Source organism: Bos javanicus, chromosome 4 (assembly GCF_032452875.1).
Source record: "Bos javanicus breed banteng chromosome 4, ARS-OSU_banteng_1.0, whole genome shotgun sequence".
Taxonomy (NCBI): Eukaryota; Metazoa; Chordata; class Mammalia; order Artiodactyla; family Bovidae; genus Bos; species Bos javanicus.
The window spans coordinates 80,689,476-80,716,627 of record NC_083871.1 but is presented as its reverse complement, the minus strand read 5'-3'; the positions used below and the strand labels follow the sequence as shown (position 1 = coordinate 80,716,627).

The 27,152-nt window shown below is 42.9% G+C and overlaps 1 protein-coding gene across 2 annotated transcripts in view; it reads left to right on the top strand.

The window, feature by feature from the left end:
• SUGCT (succinyl-CoA:glutarate-CoA transferase) overlaps positions 1–23,409 on the top strand; it is an 861,069-nt gene extending 837,660 nt beyond the window's left edge. Inside the window, exons 15-17 of one of the 2 annotated variants that reach the window (XR_009736132.1) lie at positions 2,320–2,470; positions 12,408–12,580; positions 23,144–23,409. The gene's annotated coding sequence lies outside the window, so the exon portion shown is untranslated. The remainder of the gene's footprint in view (positions 1–2,319; positions 2,471–12,407; positions 12,581–23,143) is intronic. The other variant, XR_009736133.1, reaches the window with a different exon arrangement.
• Positions 23,410–27,152: the final 3,743 nt, after the last annotated feature.

The window sequence follows — 27,152 nt, the reverse complement described above, 5'->3', positions numbered from 1 at the left end:
GATTTTTTATTCTTAGCTGTGCTGAGGTATTTTTCCATCTTTCTATGAAATGTGTGCAGATCCCAACAATCCAAATGCTCATCACATTTTATAGGCAGCACTTGCTGAATCATCTGCCTTGAGATCTCTACATCAAAGTTTTCTGAAAGCAGATAAATCGTATTTACCATGAATCCATGCACCTGGCATGACTATCTGCGGCCAGTAAGAAGATTAGCTGCAAGATGAATAAATCCACAAATGAATGAATGAGTAGTAAATGGAATGTTGCTGTTCAGTTGCTCAGTCATGTATGACTCTTTGTGACCCCATGGATGGTACCACACCAGGCTTACCTTTCCTTCACTATTTCCCAGAGTTTGCTCAAACTCACATCTGTTGAGTCTGTGATGTCATCTTGCCATCTTATCCTGCTACTCCTTTCTCCTCTTGCTCTCAATCTTTCCCAGCATCAGGGTCTTTTCCAATGACTCTTGACTATAACGTCTGGTCAGTTTTCCAGATCATTCCATGTTTCTTCTATGCTTGCAGTAACCTTCTTCACCCAAGGTTTTCTATATGTTTCTTTTCAAATAACCTAAAGAAGCTGATTGGGATACTTTTATCGAGTTCCAGTCTGTAAGGGGATGGAAATTTAGAAGTAGCAACTCAAGGACCATCCTTCTTAAATATAAAGTATGTTCCTTCTTAAATATAAAGTATATAGATGGCTTCCTTGGGCTCCATGCCAAAGTTGAGATGTTCAGATCATTTAAATCTGTTTCACAGGCTTAAAATAAGTCAAGTACCCATTAGTTCTAAGCTCAAGAAGCTGCTTCTTCTGTCTGCCAATATCAGAATGCCCAACTCACAGGGTAGTGAACCAGTAGTTGTATTTTCCTTTCTCTATGTTACAAAGTCTAAGGTGGGATGTCCAGGGCTGATATCCTAATTCAGTGATCTTTTAGCTCTGTAGCCTTTTTAAAAAATGTTTTCCAGATGGTTTTAGCCCTTCCATGCATAACATCTGCTTTCCAGTCAGCGAGGAATTGGAAGAGCACATCTTTGCCTCTTTATTTTGGATCCCGTAATCCAGCCCAGGGAGTGGTGCGTTCACCTCCTTGGCCAGAACTCCAGTGTACAGCTCCCCTTAGACACCAGGCTGAGAGGAAGGCGAGGAAGGACTTGGTGGAGGAAGTGTGTTGACTGAACCAACCTCCCCTGTATTCTACACCATCTCGAGGAAGAAGAGGGAGCTTTCAGAGAATCCCAGACAAGACTGAGAGATAGGGAAATAGGAGTGGCTTCTGAGAGTCATCAACCAAAGATTCTGGGCATTCCCTTCTCAGCCTTAAATAAACTCCACGGAGGCCCAAGTCTGTGTCACCTTGTTCCAGTCTAAATAGCCAATCCAGGATGAGGCCTTCTTCCCAATGTAGGTCAATCGGCTGAGGGTCAGGTTGGAACAGTTCAATGGTGGGGGTGAGGAGTTATGCAATGAACTGATGGCTATTTTCAGAGAAGGAAGGTCATGTTGAATCAGGAAGCCAGGAGGTCTACCTAACCTTGAGGGGCTGAATGGGAACGGCAAGCAGACTCTTCTAAGATTTCCTCTTGTCAGCCCTCATTAGCCTCCTGAGATGGTTTTAGGGACCTTGAAGAACAGAGCTCTAGTCTTAGCACCCCAAAACACGTGCACATCCTAGCTCTGGCCAATGACTTTGGGCAAACTATTCCTTAGATCTCTGTTACCTCCCCTGTGAAGTAAGTTATATCCTGGAAATAACGATGGAGCATAATCACACTCTAACAAGCCTAAAGCTTTGTGGACAGAGAAGGTGTTCTGATTTCTAGAACAGTACACTCCTCACCAGCCATGTCCTCTTTCAGGAATGGTTGGGGAGAGATAAGTGTGTGTACAGAACAGGCGTCTGCTGGAACCAAGAGCCAGGTCTCATTGTTTGTAACGTATGTGAATAGAGAAGGTAAAACCTCATGTCTCCCGGCTCACTGGAGCTCACACAGAACCCAAAGGGTTAAAGCAACTTTCCAAGGAGCTATACACAAAAGTCTCTAAGAGGCTGTCCAGTAAGATAGTCAGTCGAGCACACTACATTCAATGAGGTCATGGTCCCACGTGCATCCTCTTCTCCTTTGGAGAAGGTATATAAAATATAAATAAATGATCAGGTTACAGAATGAACTCTGAATGACCAATTTTGGTTCAAGTAAAGGCCTTCTCCTGCCTCACCATTCTCCAACGATAAATCTTTCAGCAGCAGGTTGATCCCTCTCAGAAACAGACCGTCTAGCAATGTTTCCACCTTCTGCCCCTGTTAGGATGGAGTGAGTGCGAGATGGGGGCCTGGACACACACACAACCCGCCGCAGACTCACGCCTGGAACAGCTTTCCTCTTTCAAGGGCTGACTGGTTGATACTCTGGCTGCTGCTGGGAGCAAGAGAAGAGAGAACAGGTTACAACATCACTGGTAACAACAATTGCAAGAACCATCTGCAGAAGGGAACCATGGATCTGACTTCCAGGGGATAAAGCTCTGAGGTTGGAGGGACCAGGCTGAGCTCTACTATCAGAAAGACGGGCAATGTCCCTGCTAAGGCTTCCATCCTCTTAGTTTTCCCTGGGGGTAGATGATTTAAAGGTTGTTCTGAGTCTTTGCAAATTCATCACACAAGGTGAATGTGTTCATTTCTCCCAGGTCTATCTGTGCCCACAGGAAAAGTAATATGAGGGAAGGAGGGCATCAGTGTTTCTCAAGGGATTCTGTGGTGACAAGATGCTCAGGGTTGAAGGGGAGGGCAGAGGAGGACCCAAATTTATGAAAGTGCTACTCTGACCAGACATAGAGGCCACTCCTCCCAATGGGGATGCTGTTTTTGATCAACAACTAGGAAAAGGTTATTCTCCTTTGTCGTGTCTCTCTGGTTCCCTTGGTGTATGCTTTCCCTCCAAGTTACATAGGGCCAGATCACGTTAAAGTGACCAGTGCATCTCAACAAAGCGCCACTGACTCCCGCCTTTGTGGGAGGCTTCAGGGTTGGCTGATGCGCTTCTGTGATACAGAGGCTGCCTCTGTGGCCTAATGAGCTGGCCACTTAACCTTAAATCTCAGCCATCCATGTCCTCAATTTCTTTCATATCCTTGTGCCTGTCCCTTGGCTTGCTGGTCTGCACTCCTTTGCATTATTGACAAGGTCCTGGATGGCCCCTACTGTGTCTTTGTATGAATTACCAAAGGCTCCCAGCTCTTGGCAGACAAACTAGACAGCATCCCTCTTCAGACTGAGGCAGTTGAGCCAGGGCACGTGGCGGCACATGGCATGCAGACTGGTCCTCAGCCCCAGGTGCACCCCTCCACTGCACGTGGATGCAGGCGTGACTCTGATTGGCAGCAACACCTTTCTGTTTGCCTCCAGCCAGAGTGTCACAGAGGGGTTGGCCACGGGGCAAGCCAGGCCGTGCTCACTCTCCAGGCTCCTTTGACTCTGGCATCAGGGGACTGCTGGATCCTGGCATGAACAGGGGCAGCTCAGCTCTTGCCACAGAGATTTTCATCTCATTTATTCACTTAACAAATACTCAATGAACATCTTCTAAGAGCCAGACATGTGTAAGGTGCTGCGGGCATCAGGGGGACACCAGGAAAAATGTGATCCTCATGGACCTCAGAGTCTAGGTGGGTGACACGCAGTGTGATCTTACCATGCACCCATGCAGAGGAATTTATGGCTGCAGTGCTGAGAGAAGCAAGAAGTGAGAGTTGGGTTGCGGTATTTGTAGTAAGACCAGAAGGATATGACTAAACCAAGGTCAAGAGGAGGAGCAGTCCAGCCTGGAAGAAAGAAAATTATATGTATGTCAAGGCTGCGAGGCAGGGTAGACACCCTCCAGGAACCAACGGGAGAGGGTGTGGAAGGAACGAAGCTAGAGAAGGAGAGAAGTCATGGGATGAGGGTCTTGAAACGCACACAAGACAGGTGTGGCTGGCAGGCAGAGGCTTTCCAGTCACAGTCTTCAAGTAGAGGCAAGACTGAGAGGCTTTAAGCAGGAAACTGAGGCGACTCAGTTTGGGATTCATGAAGATGGTGTGACAGACATCTCTTGTTGCCAGAAGCCGTGCTACCTGCCTGATTTGGCCCCATGATAAACACCTGCCCCTTGACTGGTGGCACACACCTTTCCTTCATTACCCCTCACCCTGCCACACATTTTCCATAATGGTCCTTCACCCCTGTCTCCACAAAATGCTAAACTCCACATCTGCATGGGCACCTTCTTGACTCGGTTTCCCCCTCAGCACTTCCCATGTTCATTCTTGGGACCCTTTTTTCCTTGGGACCCTTTTTTCCTGTTGTAAGAAGTGTGGCTCCAGTCACATCATCTTATAACCATATGCCAACTCCTTACCAAGATTCAAATCTGGCTGCCACATACCTGTGAACCTGGTCTATTGTACCTGTTAATCTAAAGACCAGGAATGCTGTTGCAGATCCTTTACCTTACACATAAATATGTGTTTGTGTTTTCTCCAAGTGCTCCATACTTAGCAGACCACAGAAGGTCAGAGTACGGTGGTCTGATGAGCTGCTTGGAGTGTGCGTCATCAGTGGACCCTACTGGATTCGCAGCAGCCATGTGGTCCCCTTGGGGGCCAGGCTGCATCTGGTGAAACCTCATTTCAGCATAGGTGTTGGTGACATGGTCGAGTCCTGTAGTGAGAGATTCAGTTGCTCCTTCCCTTGGTGTCTGGTCGACACTGCCTCATGCGGGGAAAGGTGGGGGATTTCTGTCTAGCCACTTAGAGACAGAAGGAAGAATAAATTCCAGCACCTGGAACCTTCAATCAAGTCACATTTATCTCTATCCCTTGGTATAAGTGAAAAGTTGGAGACAGAAATATACTTTAAGAAAGGAACAGGTGTGCTTCCTGGAGATCTTTTGGCAAAAAGGGCTATTGAAGGTGTAGTGTAGTTGGTCAAGGGAAAAATCCTCCAATCAGACTTTTTGGTTCAAATTCCAACCTTATCATTTCCTAGGTATGTGTGTCTTAGTCTGCTGGGGCAGCCTTATCAAAAATAGCTGATTCACTTTGCTGTACAGTAGAAACTAACACAACATTGTAAAGCAACTATACCCCAATAAAAATTTTTTTAAAAAGAAAAAATATATAAAAAAGAAAATGGATAGTAATGTATGGTAAACAGCAACAGTGTATTTTTCACAGTTCTGAGATCAGGGTGTCAGTGTGGACAGGTTTGGTGAAGGTTTTCTTCCTGGCTTATAGGTGGCTGCATTCTCTTTGTGTGCTCACAAGAAAGAGAGAGAGAGAGAGAACACGTGCTGTAACATGTCTTCTTGCAAGGGCACTAATTCCATCACAAGGGCCTTATCCTCATGACCTCATATAACCCTAATTGCCTACGAAAGACCTTATCTCCAAACACCATCGCATTGGGGTAAAGGCTTTAACATGTGAATTTTAGGGGGACACAAACATTCAGTCTGTGATATTCTGTCCCAGCCCCTCAAAATAGCCCCTTTCACCTGCAAAATACATTGTTTCCACCTCAATAGCCCCCTTAACTTGTTCCAGTGTCAACTTCAAAGTCTTATATCCAAAGTCTCATCTAAATGTCAGTTAAACCAGATACAGGTGAGATGCCAGGCATGATTAATATTGACACAAAATTCTGCCGTCTGAACCTGTGAAACCAGACAAATTCTGTGCATCCACAGTACAGGGTGGGACAGGAAAAAGCTAGATATTCCCATTTCAAAAGGAAGAAATCAGAATGAAGAAAGGGGTGACAGGTCCCAAACAAGTTCAAAACCCAGCAAGGCCAATCCATCAGATCTTAAATCTCAAGACCTCTTTGGTTTGGTGCTTCACTCCCCAGCCCACTGGAGAAGCAGCATCTACGTGGATCAGGAGGGTAACCCCATTCACGTGGCAGTCTGTGAGGGCATGGGTGGGTGGCCATCCTGATCTTTGAGACTGACACAGAGCCAGCCTTCCCCCCCGCAGGACAATATGGCGTGACATTGTACCTATTGAAATTAAGCAACCTCATTGGGCTCATCTGCAATGGAGCAAGTAATGCTACCTGCATTAGAAGCACATTTGCAAACAGAAATAAAGAATTGGGATTGACATACATACACTGTTTAAACTATGTATAAAAGACATAACTAATGAGAACCTACTGTATAGCTTAGGAAACCCAATGCAATGCTCTGTGATGACCTAAATGGAAAGGAAATCCAAAAAAGAGGGGATTTTTATATATGTGGACTTCCCAGGTGGCTCAGTGGTAAAGAATCCACTGGTCAGGGGAGGAGACAGAAGACACAAGTTCAATCCCTGGGTCAGGAAGATCCCCTGGAGAAGGAAATGGCAACCCACTCCAGTATTCTTGCCTGGAAAATCAGGTGGGCAGAGGAGCCTGGAGGGCTACAGTCCATTGGATTGCAAAGCCTATCTTGACTGAGCACATGCACACACACACACACACACACACACACACACGTATATATATGTATATGTGTGGCTGATCCATTTTGCTGTACAGTAGAAACTAACACAACATTGTAAAGCAACTATACCCCAATAAACTTTTTTTTTAAGAAAAAAAATGCATATTCCAGGCCCCCGCAAAAAGCACCAGAGCAGCTCCAATTGGGCAAGAGGCCCAGGGATCTGCATTTTTAACTAGAGCTTCAGATCATTCTGATGTACCCTGGATGCTGAGAATCACTGCCACCAGGGAACTCAGCACAGGATACTGAGTCATTATTTCCCTGCCTTTGTTTCATTAAATTTATTTGTATGCGCTTTAATGTTATTACCCATTTGAGTTTCTGTTAGCATTTTATCCCTCCTGAGTTCCTCTAGTTGTATATCTTTTTCCTTCAGGGTGGGGTTCAGGGCAGTTTTCTGCTTTGGCTGATGCTTGTGGTCCAAGACTTCTTTGCCCCCTCTAGCTTGTTTACTGCTACTGACCACATCATCCCCTCGCTACCCTCAATCATAACAGACAGTCCTGCCCACTCCCTCCTGATTTATCTTGTATTATGTTACCTTCTTACCCTCCCCCACCTCAACCCCCCCTGCTTTTTGGCGATTTAAGGAGCTGTTTTTATTGTTTCTAGAGCCAACACATCTGTCATATATTTCCCTCAAACTTAAAAACATCGGAAAATCACTGGTTACTTAGCACCAAGTGAAGCCTGCGCTAGATGACCATCTCTTCTGTAACTGGCTGTCCCTGTGCTACAGTAGGTCCTTATTAGTTATCTAGTTTGTATATAGTAGTGTGTATATGTCAATCCCAGTCTCTCATTTTTGTAGACTAAGCTTTCTCCACAAACACAGAAAATTAAACTGTGATTATAATTGAGGAAACGAGGTAACACAAAGCGTGTTAAGGGTGGACGGTGAATAGATTGGAAAGAATTGGTCTGCTATTATTGGAATTATAGGGATAATGAAAGTCTTACTATTTAGAAATAGAAATCAAGTTGATTTAACCTAAACAAATGAAGGATTTGCTGGAAAAGTTCAGAGAGCTCCCAGAAACATCAAACACAGAGCACATGCAGGAACCAAAGGGGCCTGGGCAGCCAATCCTCCTGCAGAAAGTGGGCAGGGCAGGAACCTGGTCGGGTGCTGGGTGGTGTCCCTGTAGCTGGTCACTTCTAGATTCAGAGCCTCAGGCAGAGGTTCTGATTGATTGAGTTCTATCATGTGTCCTGTGTCCACTCCTCCCTTCCCCCAGCAGGGAGGGACCTTCCCTTAGAACCTCCTTCCTCCTCTCCCCCATGGTTCCTCCAAAATACTAAGAAGATTTGGATGTTATGTAGCTTTATGACAAAAGTCCACTCCAAATATGATTCATATTCCCCTTTTCCACTGCAACAGTCCATCAGTTATTGAGGACATCTGTTTTTTTCAGGCACTGAGCTAGAGGCTTCAGTTGTAGAATCTCTAGTCCTTACCACAACCCTCTAAAGTATCTAGCAAGATGTACTTTTTCCCAGGTGGTGCAGTTGGAAAGACTCTGCCTGCCAATGCAGGAGACGCCAGAGAGGCGGGTTCAATCCCTAGGTTCCGGAAGATCCCCTGGAATAGGAAATGGCAACCCACTCAGTATTCTTGCCTGGAAAATTCCACTGGGCAGAGGAGCCTGGCAGGCTACAGTCCATGAGCTCAGAAAGAGCTGGACATGACTGAGCACGCATGCACTTTATACAGTTGAAAAAACGGAGCCTTGAAGAGGCTAAGTAAGTTTCTTATGGCCAGACGGGTGACAAGGGATGAACCTAGAATGGTCTGACCGCAGAACTGGTGGCCTGTCCACTCCAACACACTGCTGCCTCTGTGTACTATTTTCACCTGAAATTTTTCTTTGTTTTCCAAGTTGGTTATGCAAATAGAACTTGTTCTGTAAGAGCTAGTACATCCTCATTTGGCTAATAAAGGGTATTAACAAGGTTCCTTCCATCCATGCCCTTCTATGTTTCTATAACTGTATTCTGATGGCTGCCATTTTGAAATGGCATGGAGTGTTTAACTGAAGAACAGATTAGGATGATGTTGGTGAAACCAGCATCAAGTATGACACCATGTTCTTTGGCCTTATGTAGCCATCCCTGGATGATTGTACTCCCCTCCCAAATCAGATCCCTGGAATCTGTTTGGAAATTAACCACAGGCCTGAATCCTTGTGGAAGTGGCTGCAGAAAATACAATCTCTGCCGTAGGGTTAGAGATATGCCAATCACCTTTTATTCTTCTGAATGAATATATCTCAGAAGAGAATCAAAAGGGCTTTTTCAAAGGAGAAAGTGTCCACATCACTTTCATGTGGACAAAGTGAGGGGGGAGTTCTTATTTACGTAACCACTCCTGAAGCTATCTCGGGCATATGTGGTTTTATCTAGACACTAAAGCTCCTTGGACACTGTTCAGAGCCATATTCCTGATTTCATTTGGAACTCCCATTTGAAATTACAACTAGCACCAGGGCATTAAAAGGCATCCACTTTGGGTGTATTCTTCCTTTATGAGGGGTTGTTTCTGATTCATTCAATTGTGCTGTAAATGGACATTTATGAAGCACCTGCTTGGGGCTAGGAATTGTATCTGTATTGAGCCCTTACTTACAAAACAGAAAAACTCCTTAGCAAGGGGTGTGGAGGTGTGAGTGAGAGCAGGTAGACATTAAAACATAATGAAGATGCCTGCTTGCTAAGTTGCTTCAGCCATGTCTGATGCTTTGCAACCCTATGGACCATAGCCCGCCAGGCTCCTCTGTCCATGGGGATTCTCCAGGCAAGAATACTGGAGTGGGTTGCCATGCCCTCCTCCAGGGGATCTTCCTAACCCAGGGGTTGAACCTATGTCTCTTGTGTCTCCTGCATTGGCAGGCAGGTTCTTTAACACTGGAGCCACCAGGGAAGCCCAGGCTGATATAAATGTCATGTTTTGAATGCCTAGAGAGTATAGTAGAGGAACACAGAGAAGGGAATCACTAGATGTTTGGGGGTAAATTAAAAAAAAAAAACAAATCATAGAAGTTGCACTTGAGTGCGGTTGTAATTAAAACAATTTAACCCTGAACTTATATGCAGAGTACATCATGAGAAATGCTGGGCTGGAAGAAGCACAAGCTGGAATCAAGATTGCCGGGAGAAATATCAATAACCTCAGATATGCAGATGACACCACCCTTATGGCAGAAAGTGAAGAGGAACTTAAAAGCTTCTTGATGAAAGTGAAAGAAGGGAGTGAAAAAGTTGGCTTCAAGCTCAACATTCAGAAAACTAAGATCATGGCATCTGGTCCCATCACTTCATGGGAAATAGATGGGGAAACAGTGGAAACAGTGTCAGACTTTATCTTTTTGGGCTCCAAAATCACTGCAGATGGTGATTGCAGACATGAAATTAAAAGACGCTTACTCCTTGGAAGAAAAGTTATGACCAACCTAGATAGCATATTCAAAAGCAGAGACATTACTTTGCCAACAAAGGTCCATTTAGTCAAGGCTATGGTTTTTCCAGTGGCCATGTATGGATGCGAGAGTTGGACTGTGAAGAAAGTTGAGTGCCGAAGAATTGATGCTTCTGAACTGTGGTGTTGGAGACGACTCTTGGACTGCAAGGAGATCCAACCCATCCATTCTGAAGAAGATCAGCCTTGGGTGTTCTTTGGAAGGAATGATGCTAAAGCTGAAACTCCAGTACTTTGGCCACCTCATGCGAAGAGTTGACTCATTGGAAAAGACTCTGATGCTGGGAGGGATTGGGCGCAAAAGGAGAAGGGGACGACAGAGGATGAGATGACTGGATGGCATCACTGACTCGATGGACGTGAGTCTGGTGAACTCCGGGAGTTGGTGATGGACAGGGAGGCCTGGCGTGCTGCGATTCATGGGGTCGCAAAGAGTCGGACATGGCTGAGTAACTGAACTGAACTGAACTGAACCCTGAACATTAAGTGAGAGGTTATTTGTAGGCTGAAGGGCAAAAGTCTGCAAGTTTTAGAACATACAAAGTACAGGATGACTGTGAATTATATAGGAGGGGAGTAATAACAGAATGAAAGGAGAATTTTAAAAGGAGCTAAAAGAGGCCATGACATGAATAGTTGTATATGTCCTGCAAAGGGGCTTGCATTATGTTAATAGGAAACCGTTGAATGTTTTCACCCAGAGAGGGATATGATTAGATTGTATTTGTGTTTTATTGGAGTGTAATTGCTTTACAATGCTGTATTAGTTTTTACTGTACAATGGAGTGAATCAGTTATGTCATTGTTCAGTCGCTCAGTCATGTCTGACTCTTTGCGACTCCATGGACTGCAGCATGCCAGGCTTCTCTGTCCTTCACCATCTTCCAGAGCTTGCTCAAACTCATGTCTATTGAGTTGGTGATGCCACATAACCATCTGGTCCTCTGCCAGTCCCCTCTCCTCCTGCCTTCAATCTTTACCAGCATCAGGGTCTTTTCCAGTGAGTCTGTTCTTAGCATCATGTGGCCAAAGTATTGGAGCTTCAGCTTCAGCATCAGTCCTTCAGATGAATATTCAGGACTGATTTTCTTTAAGATTGACTAGTTTGATCTCTTTGCTGTCCAAGGGACTCTCAAGAGTCTTCCCCAATAACACAGTTCAAAAGCATCAATTCTTTGACACTCAGCCTTCTTTATGGTCCAACACTCACATCCATACATGACTACTGGAAAAACCATAGCTTTGACCATATGGACCTTTGTTGGCAAAGTAATCTCTCTGCTTTTTAATATGCTGTCTAATTTTGTCATAGCTTTTATTCTAAGGAGCAAGCATCTTTTAATTTCATGACTATACGTATACATATATCCACTCCCTTGGACCTCCCTTCTCCCCGACCCCACTGCTGATTGTATTTTAGAAAGACCATTCTGTTGACAGAATGAAATAGAAAAAGATGGGGATTAGGAGACTTTATAAGCCAGATTACAGGTATGATTTTACCATTTGGTAAGGGTTTATGGAAGAATGAGAAGACTCATTGTCTTTCATAGTTTCTCTTAAAGTATAACAGCCAAAAGGATCTGATAAGAAAATGTGTAGCATTTTCAGTAGGAAATAAGTGTGCTTATTTTCTTCTACAGGTCTGAAATCTTAAAAAAAAAAAAAAAAAGACAGTAGGTCAGTATAGTATATCTTGACTTTTTAGAACATAAATTGTATATAACATGTGTCAAATTTTATCCTCTGATCCATAAAATGGTTAGCAACAGAATACTCAGTTATGGATAATTAATAAGATATGAAAGAATGCTATTTGTTAATTGAAACTTTTACATTAGCTGTTCACCCCCTAGAAGTACCTATTTCCCATTCATTGCTATACTTAAGGACCACTTTGAAACATCTATCATGTAGCACTGAATGAGATGGGAAGATGTGGACTGCTTTAAGACACGTCAAAATGAATGTTTTAGAAAGCTGTTCTATTTCTAACAGAAGCCAGTGAAAAAAACAATGAGCTAGTCTCCAGTGTTAAGATGGGAAAATATGAAAACCATCCCAGCTTACTCCACTCATCACCATGGTTTCATCATCTATTACACAGTAAAACAAACATAGCCACTGACTATAACCCTTAATGAGCATATGTGACTCTGATAATATTTATCAGGTTTATTTGTTTGAGGCTGACTGAAATGAAAAGAAAACAGTACAGCGTTGGGTCATTAGTCTCTTCTGACGTGTGCTGTAACTCTAAGGAAAACATTAGTAACCTATTTTTAGCAAGTACCTTCATCCACTGAAACGATAATGGCCCACGGAATAATCCTTGGGATGGAAAACAGAAATTCCCAGAATTAAACGTTCTTGCTCATCTGTTCTATGGTCACAGGAAATCTATCAGCACCGTCATTTCTCATCAACATTGAGAAGTGTTTTACATCAGACTGTTATGCAATCTTCTCCAACTAGACTGCCTTTCACCTTCATCTATGCTAAGCCAAGGTCTTCCCAGCCAAAAGAAATGAAAAACATCACCTCCTCCAGGAAGACTTTCTTTCCTTGGTAAACGTTATCACTTGTACTTTACATTATTTTCACTTACGTAATCTGTTTATTCTATGTTCTTTCCCTAACTCAAAAATGTTATTCAAAAAACTCATACAGAAATAATAGGAATGAGACATTATTCTAGACGCCACAGGGGTGTGTATGTGGGAGGTGGCAGACAGATGAAAAAGTTTCTTTCCTGCAGGGGTATAGACCCAGCAGGAGGGATGAAGCAGATGAATAGGATCAAAAAGTAGTCTTCAGTGTTGTTTCAGCTCAGTGCCTAAGAAAGAGGTAGCCCCCTGCCACCAAGCCCTGGTACTCACTGGTTGACAAGATTGTGTGAACATGGTGTGGTGGCCACAGTCCAGGCTCATGGGGTGGAAGCAGAGGAGGCCTGGGAGGGGTTTGGAAACTAGCCAGAGGCATTGGTGATTCAAAGCAGGGCCTTTGGAATAAATCAAACAGATATGAGTTAAAACATAGTTAAAATAGAGGGGATGTTCTCTCTGCACGATTTTGATAAGTTACATAATCACTTTGAAGCATAGAAGATGTTATAACTAAATAAGATACTGTGAAAAGACTTATTATATTACCCATGCTATAAGTTCTCAATAAAGGGCATTTATTATCGTCATTGCTATAATTTTATGCTCCTCAGAGAGTGTGTTTCCCTTATTCTTCACCCAGTGAGGAATCACAGCAATAAATTATGAAATGTCTCCCAAGACAAATGCTGTATATGAAACAGGGGTGGGGGAGTTGGTGGGATTCAGAAGAAAAGAAACTCTATGATTTGTGAGGAAGAGATCAGAGAAGGCTTCGTGGAAGAAAGGCCATTTCAGCTGGTTTGTAAGAGTCAGGTATGATTTGAGGAAGCAGTGATCTAGGAGATAGACCATCCAACTGTGACCCCAGTGACAAATGGAGAACATTTCTGCACCTTTTCCTTGGGACTCCAATATGAATTCCAGGCATTTGTTGGATATTCTACCGGAAATGGTAAACTTCTTAGAGCAGGAACAATGATATTTACTTATCCCCACAGAGAAGCCAATAAAAATAGAATGAAAACTTTTGTTGATCACCTGGGCTTATGTGGAAGCCATTCCTATAACTGAAAGCTTAATCATACACTTAAAAAACAGAAAAGGAAGCTTGGTGAAAGCTGGGGTGGATCCAGGGAGCAGGATAGAGCCATTTTTCTAGATGGTTTAATTTGTGTGAGCTCCATCTCTACTCCCTGAAGAGCCTGGTATGTGTAATAGAATCACGGTGCTTTGGGTTTGTTCATTTTTTTGTAATTTCTCATTCATTGGTAAATTATTTTATTTGTAAAATTTCCAACATGTTTTCAGCTATGCAAAGAGGCAACCTTATGAAGTTGTTTAGTTTGAACATGATCAGAAGTATTAAAAGCCCAAGAGCACCATGGATCACATGGTTGGGCTTAGAGTGAGAGCAAGTCCCAGGGAAGGGAAGGGGAACTTACTGCCTCATTACCCTTTCCCCTGAGGAGATTCTCCTTTTAGGGCTACCAGGTTTAGGGGTTCATTTTGCTAAAAGAAGTTGTGCTTTCCTTGACGGGATCTTCTGTAGAAGGGAATAAGCTACTGAGATAATAATATCACAAAACGGTGTTTCAACAAAACTGATTTTATTTGTGCAGCACCCTGTTTTTCACATTCCACGTGTAAGTGATATGATATTTGTCTTTGTCTAACATACTTCACTCAGATGGACTCTCTAGGTCCATCCACGTTGCTGCAAATGGACCTAGCAGCAATAATTTTGTTCTTTTTTATGACTGTGTAAGATTCCATTATATATATGTACTGCATCTTCTTTATTCATTCCTCTGTTGATGGACCTTTAGGTTGCTTCCATGTCCTGGCCACGGTAAATTGTGCTGCAATGAACATTGCGGTGCATGTATCCTTTTGAATTATGATTTTCTCTGAATGTATGTCTCAAAACAGACATAGAGTCACAGATGTAGAAAATAAACTTATGGTAACCGTGGGAGGGATAAATTGGGAGATTAGGATTGACATATACACACTGCTATATACAAAGTAGATAACTACTAAGGACCTACTGTATAGCACAGGGAACTCTACTCTGCAATGGTCTATATCACAAAAGAATCTAAAAAAGGGTGCATGTATGTGTATGTATAACTGATTCACTTTACTATACTTTGTAAGTATAGCAACTTTGTAAGTCAACTATATTCCAATAAATATTTTTTTAAAAACTCAAAATAATAAATAAAATTATGCAACCCCCCAAACTAATTTTATACTATGCTATATAACTGCCAGACCACCTGACCTGCCTCTTGAGAAACTTGTATGCAGGTCAGGAAGCAACAGTTAGAATTGGACATGGAACAACAGACTGGTTCCAAATAGGTAAAGGAGTACGTCAAGGCTGTATATTGTCCCCCTGCTTATTTAACTTATATGCAGAGTACATCATGAGAAATGCTGGGCTGGAAGAAGCACAAGCTGGAATCAAGATTGCCGGGAGAAATATCAATAACCTCAGATATGCATATGACACCACCCTTATGGCAGAAAGAGAAAAAGAGTCTCTTGATGAAAGTGAAAGAAGGGAGTGAAAAGTTGGCTTCAAGCTCAACATTCAGAAAACTAAGATCATGGCATCTGGTCCCATCACTCAGTCAGTTAGTCAGTTCAGTTGCTCAGTCGTGTCCCATCACTTCATGGGAAACAGATCGGGAAACAGTGGCTGACTTTATTTTTCTGGGCTTCAAAATCACTGCAGATGATGATTGCAGCCATGAAATTAAAAGACGCTTCCTCCTTGGAAGGAAAGTTATGACCAACCTAGACAGCATGTTAAAAAGCAGAGACATTACTTTGTCAACAAAGGTCTGTCTAGTCAAGCCCATGGTTTTTCCAGTAGTCATGTGTGGATGTGAGAGTTGGACTATAAAGAAAGCTGAGCCCTGAAGAATTGATGCTTTTGAACCATGGTGTTGGAGAAGACTCTTGAGAGTCCCTTGGACTACAAGGAGATTCAACCAGTCCATCCTAAAGGAGATCAGTCTTGGGTGTTTATTGGAAGGACTGATGTTGAAGCTGAAACTCCAATACTTTGGCCACCTGATGCAAAGAGCTGACTCATTTGAAAAGACCCTGATGATGGGAAAGACTGAGGGCAGGAAGAGAAGGGGACAACAGAGGATGAGATGGTTGGATAGCATCACCGACTCAACGGACATGGGTTTAGGTGGACTCCAGGAGTTGGTGATGGACAGGGAGGCCTGGTGTGCTGCAGTTCATGGGGTTTCAAAGAGTTGGATATGACTGAGTGACTGAACTGAACTGAACTGATATAACTAAATAGGCCCAAAAATATAGATACTGATATTGAGGATAATAATGATACTAAAGAAATAAATATATATTTAAAAATTTGCTTTAAATATTCATTCCACATGCTTTTTACAGAGAAAAGTGAAAGACTGAGCTTTTCTCTATAAAAGAATTTCTCTATTTCTCAAGAATAAAATAAAAATCTCCTGTAAGTCTATCATTCTTAGCATTATTTTATATGCCCTTATTTTATAGATAGATAGTTTTAAAAAGCAGAAGAATGTGAATATCCTGTTTTACAACTGAATTTTTTTTTCCAGTTGATATGTGACCTTGTCCATAAAACTGTTTAGCACAGTTTTAATTTTTTAGATTTTAAGTTTCCTCCTCAATATACATTCTCACTTCACCTTCAGTGTCTGGTTTGGAGTGTGGACTGAGGTTGGAGGGTTTCCTTCCACTTCTTGAGTCCTGAGATTGGGTGGAAAGAGCCACTTACCCTTAATTGGTTTAAATCTGTCTGTGTTTCTACCTTCAGCCACATGATCAGTATAATAATGGGAATGAAACAATTTGGGCCGATAAGCAATAATGGATACCAAGACAAGCAGATATCAAAAGGGCTTTGCTTTCTTTGGATGGGGAGTAAAGTGGTGAAGCATGAAGCTCCCTCAGTCATTCTGTGACCATAGCGGGAAAGCCCTGACCTGCTGGAGAAAGGCTTCCTCCTATGGGCTTTATGGGACGGGCAACAGCGGCTTTTCGTCTGTTCTAAAGAGGCATCCCAGGAAAGAGTGGACCAGAGAGGCCTTGTATGGAAGAGTTCCGGTTATCATGGGAAGGGCTTTGGCTCTGGAGCCAGCCGCACAGGCATAGTCACACTTATTGGCAGTTTTACTTAGCAAAGTGCTGTCTACCTACAAGAGGGGGAAGACAGTACCCACAAGTTGCAAGAATTCCACAAGTGCATTCCAAAGCAAGAGTGTTGTGAGATGCGGGTGTTGTGAGACAACCAGACAGCAAGAATAAAGAGGAGTCAGGGGGACAGAGAGAAAGTGAGGGATACAGGGGACAGAAAGAGGAGTCAGAGTTTGGGGATATTGTTAAAATGCAGATTCTAATTCCAGGGGTCTCAGATGAGGCCTGCGTTTTGGCCTTCCTAGACCCTACCTCCTGGTGATGTTGATCTGCTGGTTTGTGGGCCACTTGGATAGCTAGGTTTTAGGTCACAAATGAAGCTGGATCTCATCACCCTTACTTTCACTGCCTAGAAGCCCTCCCTACGACCCATGACATGGCACTCCTGGATGTGTTCAGTATTCTATGTGCTCTGCTTGCTCACAGCATAGAGAACAAAGCTGATCCATGATAGACCAAGGAGATGTCCCGTCACCTCTGCTTATCCTTTGTAGCTTAATTGGAAACTCCCTTGCCACTGGAGCTGAGCTCCTGGATCAGAGAGCACTGGCGGAATCAGGGCCAAGGCCTGGGTGGAGGGCTTCTGGCAGGGGAGGTGGGGAGTGAAAGGCTCTTGGTGTCACCACTTCTCATCGTTATTGGATGTTCACGTCTCACTGCACAGGAAACAGCTTCATCTGCAGTTTCCCTCACGAGTTCAGGGAGATCAAATCACTCCTCAGTAGAAGGCAGGTAAGAAGGGGACTTGTTTCCCATTGGCAAGAATTTCACCTGTGGCCCGAATCCAATCGCAGGATTCCGCACATTTGAGATGCAATTGAAGAGCAACAGATTTGGAGTCAGAAGAGCTAAATTTGGAAAAATGACCTGTTCATGTCCTTGAACTAGCAACCTAGCCTTCCTGAGACCAGAGTTTTCATCTATAAAAAAGAGATTATCAAATAGCACAAGCTTTCTAACAACCTCACTATGAAGAAGAAGTGAAAAAAATATAAGGGAGAACTTAGAAAAACAAAACATTATGAAATTATAAAGGATTATAGAGACAAGGGTTCTAAGGCAGCTTAGCTACCCAATTGCTGGACTATAGAATTATGTCCTGGACTCTAAAATCCTATTAGGTGGGACCTAAGTAAACCCAAGGAAGGACAAAGCAGAGAGAAAGATGCATAAGCGCTCATCTGTCCTGTGCCTACATCTTTCACATGGTGTAGTCACTCCTGCTGCCAAGGTTGGGTTGCTAGTCAGGGACAGCCAAGGCCGGACTCCAAATGGTATGAGTATGCATTTAGCTTAAAGGTAAAGACATCTACCTGCTTTAACAAGGCACATTCGAATAAGAGAATGGAGTCCTATTTCCTCCATATCATTGATACTAAAATGAAAACAGCCCCTCCTCCCAAATCCAATGTAAGGAGGGAAAAGAACAAAGAAAGTATTCACAGCCCAATTCTCCTGAAGAGTTACACCCACTCTGGAAACCTGCCAGCTTCCTACCATTATTCTTTTCAGCTCCTTGACTTGAATGAACAAACCCCATGCCCTTGTTTAGAAGAGATTGGTGCACAAGCCCTGTATAGGTTTCTTGATGTATTAGGAAGAAGCAGAAATAGCTCAGAAACTGTGGACCATACAGAGCAGATGAGGGAGGTGCCCAGAGGAGGGTGCAGAAGTAGGCACTGGTTGTAAATGTTCCCCATGCTTCAGTCCACCAGGTCCCTCCATCAGAAGATGTTCCTATGAAACTGAGTATCGTGAAAGTGAAGGGTACACCCAATCAGCTGGGAAAAGAAACGATGAGAAAGTCAAATAATTAGCTCTCTTTGCTCAAAGAAAGGCTCTTCCCTTTAGCCATTGGAACCTGCCAAAATGTTATCTTTTGGTGTTTCTTTCTTCAACATCCAATAAGAAAATTAACATCCTAGACACATATTGCCTTTCTCTTACCTCCTCCTCCATCACAGCACTCGGCATTCTACATTTTATTTTGTTTTCTTCAGTTTTCTCTTTTTCATCATCATAGTGAAAGTTTCATGAAAGTCTGCTTTCTTTGTTTCCTATTATATTCCCTCCACCTAGCATGGCCTGAAAATAATAGATACCCAATAAATACCTCTGAATGAATGATACCCTGGTACCAATGTCCATGAACACTGCCTTCACTTTATCGTTTTAGTCTTGTGCTTTTTCCTCATTCTTCTTGCCTCCTTCAATATTTTCTTTAGCCTGTTCAATCATCATCATCATCACCATCACAGTAAGCATCACTTACAATTGTATTTCTGTTTGTGGAAAATTTGAAGACCTGTGGCTCTCCATGGCTAAGCCTCCTGGGAATTATTTACTGGGCACAGGGAGTTGAACTTACACTTCAAGTTGTAAATTTCCCAACCTCCTTCAGTCAGGCTGCTTCCTTTGCGACACCCACTTTTCAGGGCATGTTTCTCTCCAGGGCATTTAGGAGAAGTGACTAGGTTAGTTAGGCACAAGAAAAAGTCATAAAATCACTTTCCTGGTGATGGCATAAATCAGAAGCAAATGGTATGCTGATCTTCTAACTCCCTGAATTACATAGTGATTTCTAAGTGGCAAGAAACAAATTTCTCTAGTATAAGCAATTTCGTCACAGGCAGGAAAGTATCTTTGGAAAATGTCTGACATATAGTAAACACTGCACATTTTTGGAGTGAATGTGTGGATGAAATCCCCTGCCTGCTTCTTTTTTCCCTCCTATGTTGGTGGCTCGAACATGTGGATTTGTGGTAGAGTTAACTACATGTCCATACTTTTTTTCTCCAAAGCCCAGCTGTCCCCATATAGCCTCTGTCTTCCTGTACATAAAGCATTCCTTGTGCATCTGGAGACTCAAAAAAAGGACCCTGCCGGTCTGCACATGAAATTTGCAGTGCTACATGGCTGCACCTGTGGGCTGTGTGATCTGGAATATATTTGCGTTTCCCGGTCACACTTGGAGCAGTGAGATTTGACCTTTAGAAAGCAGTGGTTTGTTGAGAGCCTGTCCTTCGTTCTTTTTAAATCATGTACACATTGCAAGAGTCAGACACCTCTGCCTACTGAAAGCTGAAGGAATGTGCCTTGAAGCCAAGTCTAGACAGAATTCCAAGGCAGGGGAGTCAGTGGACAAGGAAATCACCACAGGGTCCACGCCAACTTTCTGTCCTGAAACTTTATACCATTTTTGTATTTCTGGATTTGAGCCAAAAGGGAGGTCTCTGGTGCCAAGAATGACCATAACAAGTGGGTTGGGGTTTCCACTGGAGGTTAATTTAAATGTTCTACCTTCCTCCAGCTCCTCTTTTAAAGTGCGTTATGTTTCCTGAGGCAACCCCAAGATTTTCCAGGCCTCTGGTTTGCTGAGGGAAGGAGCAAAGGGAGGCTAAGCGATGCTCCATCATTTCTTAGTTTACAGCCACCTGTAATCAATCATCAGATGAATGGGGATTTACAAAAACAATTGAATTAGGAAAAGACTAATCCCAACTGTCAGGGCGATGAGTAAACTACAAACCAAAGTGAAGGAGACAAGCGCAATCTTTCCGCCTTTCTCAGTGCAGATGCCCGATTCAGCGGAACCACTCACGGCTGCGCCAGCCTGAGCTGCAAGGCTGGTACCCCACTAAAATCTGGCACCCCTAACCCTCATGTGGTTCAGAGCCTTTATCTTAGATTGCCCATCTCCACCCATTTCAAAATCCATGTCCTCAAGGCAACGTTCTCCCAGTGTCTGACTCTTGTTATTTACTCTCTCCCACTTTTCCCCTCAGCCCACACATCCGACCAGTCCTGCTGATTGGACTTAACTGTTCATTCACACCAACCTTCACTGCTAAAGCCCTGGTCCAGTCCTGCTCTCACCATCTCTTACCTGGCCCATCACATGGTCTTGTGCTCATCCGCTTATGACCATGTGCTCAACCCCAGCCCCACTCAACCCCATTCTCCATGTTGCACTGTGGATCTACCATGTGCATCTGGCCTTGCCCTTTTCAGCCTAACTTTCTAATTTTTGATCACACCAGAGAGTATATGGTTTATTGACTCTGCTGGATCATGATCTGCCTTGATCCTTGCTTTGTCCACTTCCTGAACATCCCTAACTTGCATCACCATCATTTACTTCTCAATGGTTACACAAGGTTGCATGTTCTAGAAGTCTACCCACAGGCATCACCTTGGGCCAAATATCCTTTCTCACTCTGCTCATAACTTCCCGTGTAATTTTGAAATTGTTTGATGACATCTCCTCCTTACACTCTCAGCTCCTAGACAGTAGGATGGTACCTACAATGCCTGGCCCAATATCTAAAATACAGCAGGTCCTCGAGAATTCTTTATTGGGCTCAAATGATCATCCTCACTTTCTGCTCAGGCCCATTTTCTTGGCACTGATCCCACGACTTATTTTATTTCCTGCCCTGGCAAGGGTGCAGACTGTCTTCTGGTGATGCTGTCACTGGTGTTTGGTGTGTGACCCCTTCAATTCTGACTCCGAGGGGACTTCTAGTTGCCCTGAGATCCAGCCCTGACCTCACAGTTGCCTTTCTGCAGTTCTAAGAAAGATTTTCATTGAGGAATTAATTCCCAAAAGACTTTGAAACTAGGACTATTGAGCTGAGTATATAACCATCTTAAATTAAAAAATCATACCAGAATAAAGATGGAGAAATGTAGGGCTACATGGAAGAGGTCACAGCTCCATAGATTCAAAGGGCTGGGACTCTAATCTGGAAATGTTAGTAGTCCTAGTACTCACTTGGTATGAAACCCGTGGGTTTTTTATTCTTGCCTGTTTTTTTCCCCTGTGTTATACCATTACCATTACCATTGACCGCTCAGTCGTGTCCGACTCTTTGCGACCCCATGGACTGTAGCCTGCCAGGCTCCTCTGTCCATGGGATTCTCTAGGCAAGAATACTGGAGTGGGTTGCCATTTCCTTCTCCAGGGGATCTTCCCAACCCAGGGATTGAACCCAGGTCTCCTGCATTGCAGGCAGATGCTTTATCCTCTGAGTCACCAGGGAAGCCCCTACAGTAGGTCCTTATTAGCTATCTGTTTTGTATATAGCAGTGTATGTCAATGCAACCTCCAAATTTATTTCTTCCCCCTTTTCCCCCTTGGTAACCATAGGTTTGTTTTCTATGTCTATGACTCTATTTCTGTTTGGGGGCATATACCTGGAAAAAGTCATAATTCAAAAATATACATGTACCCCAATATTCATTGCAACACTGTTTACAAAAGCAAGGACATAGAAGCAACCTAAATGCCCACTGACAGATGAATGGACAGAGAAGATGTGGTACACACGCACACACATACACAAGGGAATATTAGTTAGCCACAAAAAATTAAATAATGCCATTTGCAGCAATATGGTTGGACTTAGAGATCACCATACTGAGTGAAGCAAATCAGAGGAAGAAAGACAAGTATCATATGATATCACTTATATATGGAATACAAAAAAAAAAAAGTACAAATGAACTTATTTACAAAATAGGAATCAGTGCTTTATTTTTCTAAATTCTGGCTGCGTATCAGCACAACCTATGGAACTTTTAAAAAAACGGATACCCAGGTACAATTCCAAAGATTTAGTTCATCTGGGTAGAATCTTCTAGAAAGCCCCCTGGGTTTTTGAGTATCCACAGTTGAGATGGGATGGTTTACAGAGAGTTTCTTCCCATCAGATTCTTTAGCCAGAGCAAAACTGGTCTATTGCAGATTTCACAAAAGTTCAGGTGATCTCTCTTTAGCACAACTTCATCTGATGCTTCAACTTGAAATTTCACTATGTGAGGAATTCATTGAGAGAAAAACACTGCGAAAGGATCACATTTATGTTTTTGTAACAGTTAATTTAAGCACTGGTGGGCACTGGTACATGTAAATATAGACCCAAAGCAACTATAACACGTTATGTGCATACCTCCACAGAATGCAGGGTGATAGGCTTTATTGCCTGTGACCTGCTGAAGCAACATCCCTTTAACTGGATTGCATATTTGGGGAAAGCCTGGAGACTGGCCTTCATTAAGTTAGGTTGGAAGACATCTTCAAGGGTGAGGGGGCTGTCTGAAAGACACAGGATACTCTGTCATTGCTCACAGCTCACACTTCTTTCTCCCTCTGCCCCTCCCTCCTTTCTCCTTTCTTTCTTTCTCTTTCTCCTTCTTTCTCTCTTTCTCCCTTTCTTTCTTTCATTTATGTTAAGCAAGATGAACATCATGTATATCAACCCCTGGCACTATAATTTAAACTTAAAATTTTTTTTTCCTTGTTGTTTTTCAGCTATTTCAAGTCTGCTAAATTGCAGTTACAAGTTCAGAATTCTGTGCTGCATTCCTTTGGGTCTTAGAAGAACATCCACCCTGAGAAGGAAGTAACCTAGCAGAGGTTAAGTGAAGGTGTTTGATACTCACTTGGTATTCACGTAGGAGACAGTAGATTACATGACTTAGTGCTTGCAAAGCAATTAGAATACTGCCTTGAGTCCAGTGAGCTTTAGATAAGTGTCTGTTAAACAGAAACAAAATAAATGTAGTGGAAAGCTGCTATTTTTGCTTCCCTATGTCACTCCATTTGGGTTTCATTTGGCCTTCCTTCCCCAATCAGTGAAATTCAAGTGGGACCAGAAATCCCAAAGCCTCCTTCTCCAGTCTTTCCTGCAGAGAGCAAGGCTTCCAGAAACAGGGCTGTGGTAAAACCTTTATGGGGGCCTTTTCAGCATTTTTGTTTTCAGTGACCCCTTCCTCCACAGAAAATGATAAAAATTGCAGTTTATGACTGCTTTCGTACAAGTGAAGTGAAAGTTGCTCAGTTGTGTCTGACTCTCTGTGACCCCATCAACTATACAGTCCATGGAGTTTTCCAGGCCAGAATACTGGAGTGGGTAGCCATTCCCTTCTCCAGGGGAATCTTCTCAATCCAGGGATCGAACTCAGGTCTCCCACATTGCAGGTGGATTTTTTACCAGCTGAGCCACCAGGGAAGCCATCAGGGAAGCCGTCAGGGAAGCTTTCGTATAAAGTTGGACATAATACAAGTTGTATTCATTATCATTATATTATGCTTTTCTTCTGATTAAAAAAAAAAAAAGTAAAATACTTTTGTGGCTCCTTAAAGTATCAAGAGCCCTAAGCACTGTGCCTTGTAGATAAGTTGAACTTGTCCTCTGGTCTCATAGTAAAGGCCTTTACTTTGGCAGTTCTTTTCCTCTCTAGGACAATATGGGAGTGTTTTGTTTTTGAATTTTGGGAGAAGTCAGATTTCATGGAGAAATTATAAGTCAAAGTCAAAGCAGCTCAAATTCTTAACTATCATTATGTCTGTGTGTGCCTATGAATTTCTCATTATACTTCACACATACACACACGATTGGTCTCTGATGGAAGGAGTTTGCAATCTGGTTGATAGGTCCTTAATTTATCCACATCCCAAACATTTTCCTATGAAGATCCAGACAGTAAATGCCATTCTAGCCCTATGCTATATAATTATGGTCCTTTGACTGTAAGCAGCTACCTTAAACTCTGCTTGACTTAGGCTTTTAAAAAAACGAGTTTATTGGAAAGTTACTGGAGAACTCTCAGAATTAAGGAAAAACTTCATATCATTTTTCTTAAAGATGTTATGCTATGTGGTGTTTCAAAAGCCAGGGTGAGCAAACTGGGCTAAAATGTGAAAGGATGCCATTGGATGGATTTGAGAAGGGAAGTGGTGAAAGTGCTCTGAGTTACATTTTCATGCACGCCTGCAGCTGCTGTGCGGCCAGTGGATTGTAGACGTGTGGTGTGAGATTAGGAAAGTTTAGGAGACACATTTTGGTGGCCACATAAGGAATGATGGGGTTGTGCAATCATCAGTGGGAAATGTCCATGCAGAGAGCTAAGCATGGAGGCAGAGCAGATTTTCAAGACTGAGAAAGGAGAAGAGGTATCCAAATTCCTCCTAGAGGTTCCTATGCTTTTGACATGACAAACTGGTCAACAGTTATGCTACCTACCAATAAAAAAGACCAAAAAACAGATTAAAACAACAACAACTGGACAAGAACCATGTTTGAGAATGGTATCAAAATTATTGTGGTGGCAATTTGAGGTACCAGTATATTCCCATATGGGAGTGACAAGTCAAGAGGAGGTATCTGAATCTGGAGTTTCAGAAGTCCAGGGAGGTCTCTTTTCAACTTTTATGCAGATGATATTTAAGGTGATGGATCTGAATGAATTTTCTAAGTTAAAGATATAGATAGTAGTAGGCCAAGAAGGCACTCTCAGGTGAGCCCATTCACATGTAAAGTTTCCTCAAGAGAGGCGGGTAGAGGGAAAGTTGAAACAAGATAGCAGGCTTGGTGTCCCAGCAACTCAGGGAAAATGCATCAAACCTGTAGAGAAGTAAAGCCAGGAGAGAGCAAGGCCGCCCACAGCCTCATTTGGGTGACCTTGACCAAGGCAGACTGAAGAGTATGGTGGAAATAGAGATCTTACTAGAATGAGTTGTTTCTTTCTTCATTCTACCTAGAACAATGGGGAGCAGAGAATGGGTGTTAACTGGAGGGGTGTTTGTATGCTGATGGCAGTGATCCAGGACAAAGGGAAATTGTGACGATTTAGCAAGACTGGAACCAAGTCTTTGAAGAGACTAGAGGGCAGAAGATTCAAATGTGTTATCCAAACAATTAACATTTAATGGGAAAGGGAACTTCACCCTTATCAGAGACAGAGGGTGGAGAAGAGGTAGGTCAGCAGATACAGTTGGGAAGGGATGAAAAAGCTCCTGGCTAATTGTTTTCTCAATAATGAGGCAAGCTCATCAACCAAGGGTGGGCGTGATCATGATGTCAACGTATGAGGGATAGGAAGGAGTTGTTTGGGCAAATCTAAAAGTGAACATGAAAAAGAAATACATGTAGGGTGGCCTGGCACTACTGAGTGTCCATCTGATTTATCGACGTGAAATATATGAGATTAGTCATGATGCTGGAGTTTTGTCTAGCAATGTTTAGTTGCACTGAAAGAGTAGCTGTGGCTGCTATTATTAATAATAGTACTAGTTAATATATATTGAGTGCTTAATATGTGTCAGACACTTTTAAAAACACTTTACAAGTGCTTCCTTTATGATGTATGTACTATTACTATAGGCACAGAGAGGTTAAGTAAATTGTTCAAAGTCACACAGCAAGTAGGGGCTGGAGTCCATTACAGAGCCAAGGAATTAGACTCAAAAGAGCACATAATTCACACATCATGAAGTTGTTACTAGGATAAACAAGGCATGGTGTATAAAGCATCCAGCACAGTCCCCTGCCCATAGGAAAAACAGCATTTAGAGAATATGATCTATTCCATAGAATTTTGGTAGGTTTAAAAAAGCTGAAACAGGTGAATTCTGAGCCTAGCACCTGAAGTATATAAATGCTGGTGCCCATCTGCTCCGCCCCCTCCCACCTCGGCTAATCGGACTCTAAATTCTGTCATTTGATTGCTGAGACTGTGTCTCCATAGGAGATCACCAGGTGGCGCCACCAAAGAACAAGTCTTTGACTTACCTTCAGATGCAGGTGGGCCCAGATGCACCTTGATAACCAAAAGAAGTGTTGTTGTAAGTAAGGGAATAGATAGAGAGAGGGATGGAGTTGCATATATTTGGGCCAGCAAATAAAACAGAGTGTGTGTATCCACAGAGACTGTTATGGGATAGACAGGCAACAGGGCCAATGCAAATTTCTTGGGCTTGCAAGCTAAATAATGAGACAGAAATCTTGCCTATTCTTTCAAAGCCAAGCTACACTCCAAAACTGTTTAATCCACAGGTCAGACAAAATTTCAAACAGTGGCATGGATGTGTCCTTATTTCCTTCACGTGCCGCCAGCACAGGTAACTGACCCGCAGAATTGTAACTCAGAAGTCCTGCACTCCCGCCCCCACCTTCAGTCCTGCCCAGCCTCTCATTTGATAGCCATCTCTGGAGCTGCCAATTCCATCCAAGGTCAACAAATGAAAACATCTAGTGTTCCAAGGAGTGTTGCCTCATCAGGAGATTATTCTGGGCATCTTCCTTTGTGCAGTACCTGCATTCCAGTCATTTCTCTCTGAATGGCGACAGCCAGCCACAGAAACAGCCCTGCATGCTTTTCTTATCTCTGTTTCCCTCCAAACAGTGATGTAATGAGATTAAAATCTCTGCCTGTTTACTGTATCATCACCAATAGCTCAATGACTCTATGATGTTCTGGAAAAGGTATACATACAATTAAAATATAAGTAGAAAAAAAATTTTTTTAAACCCCAAAAC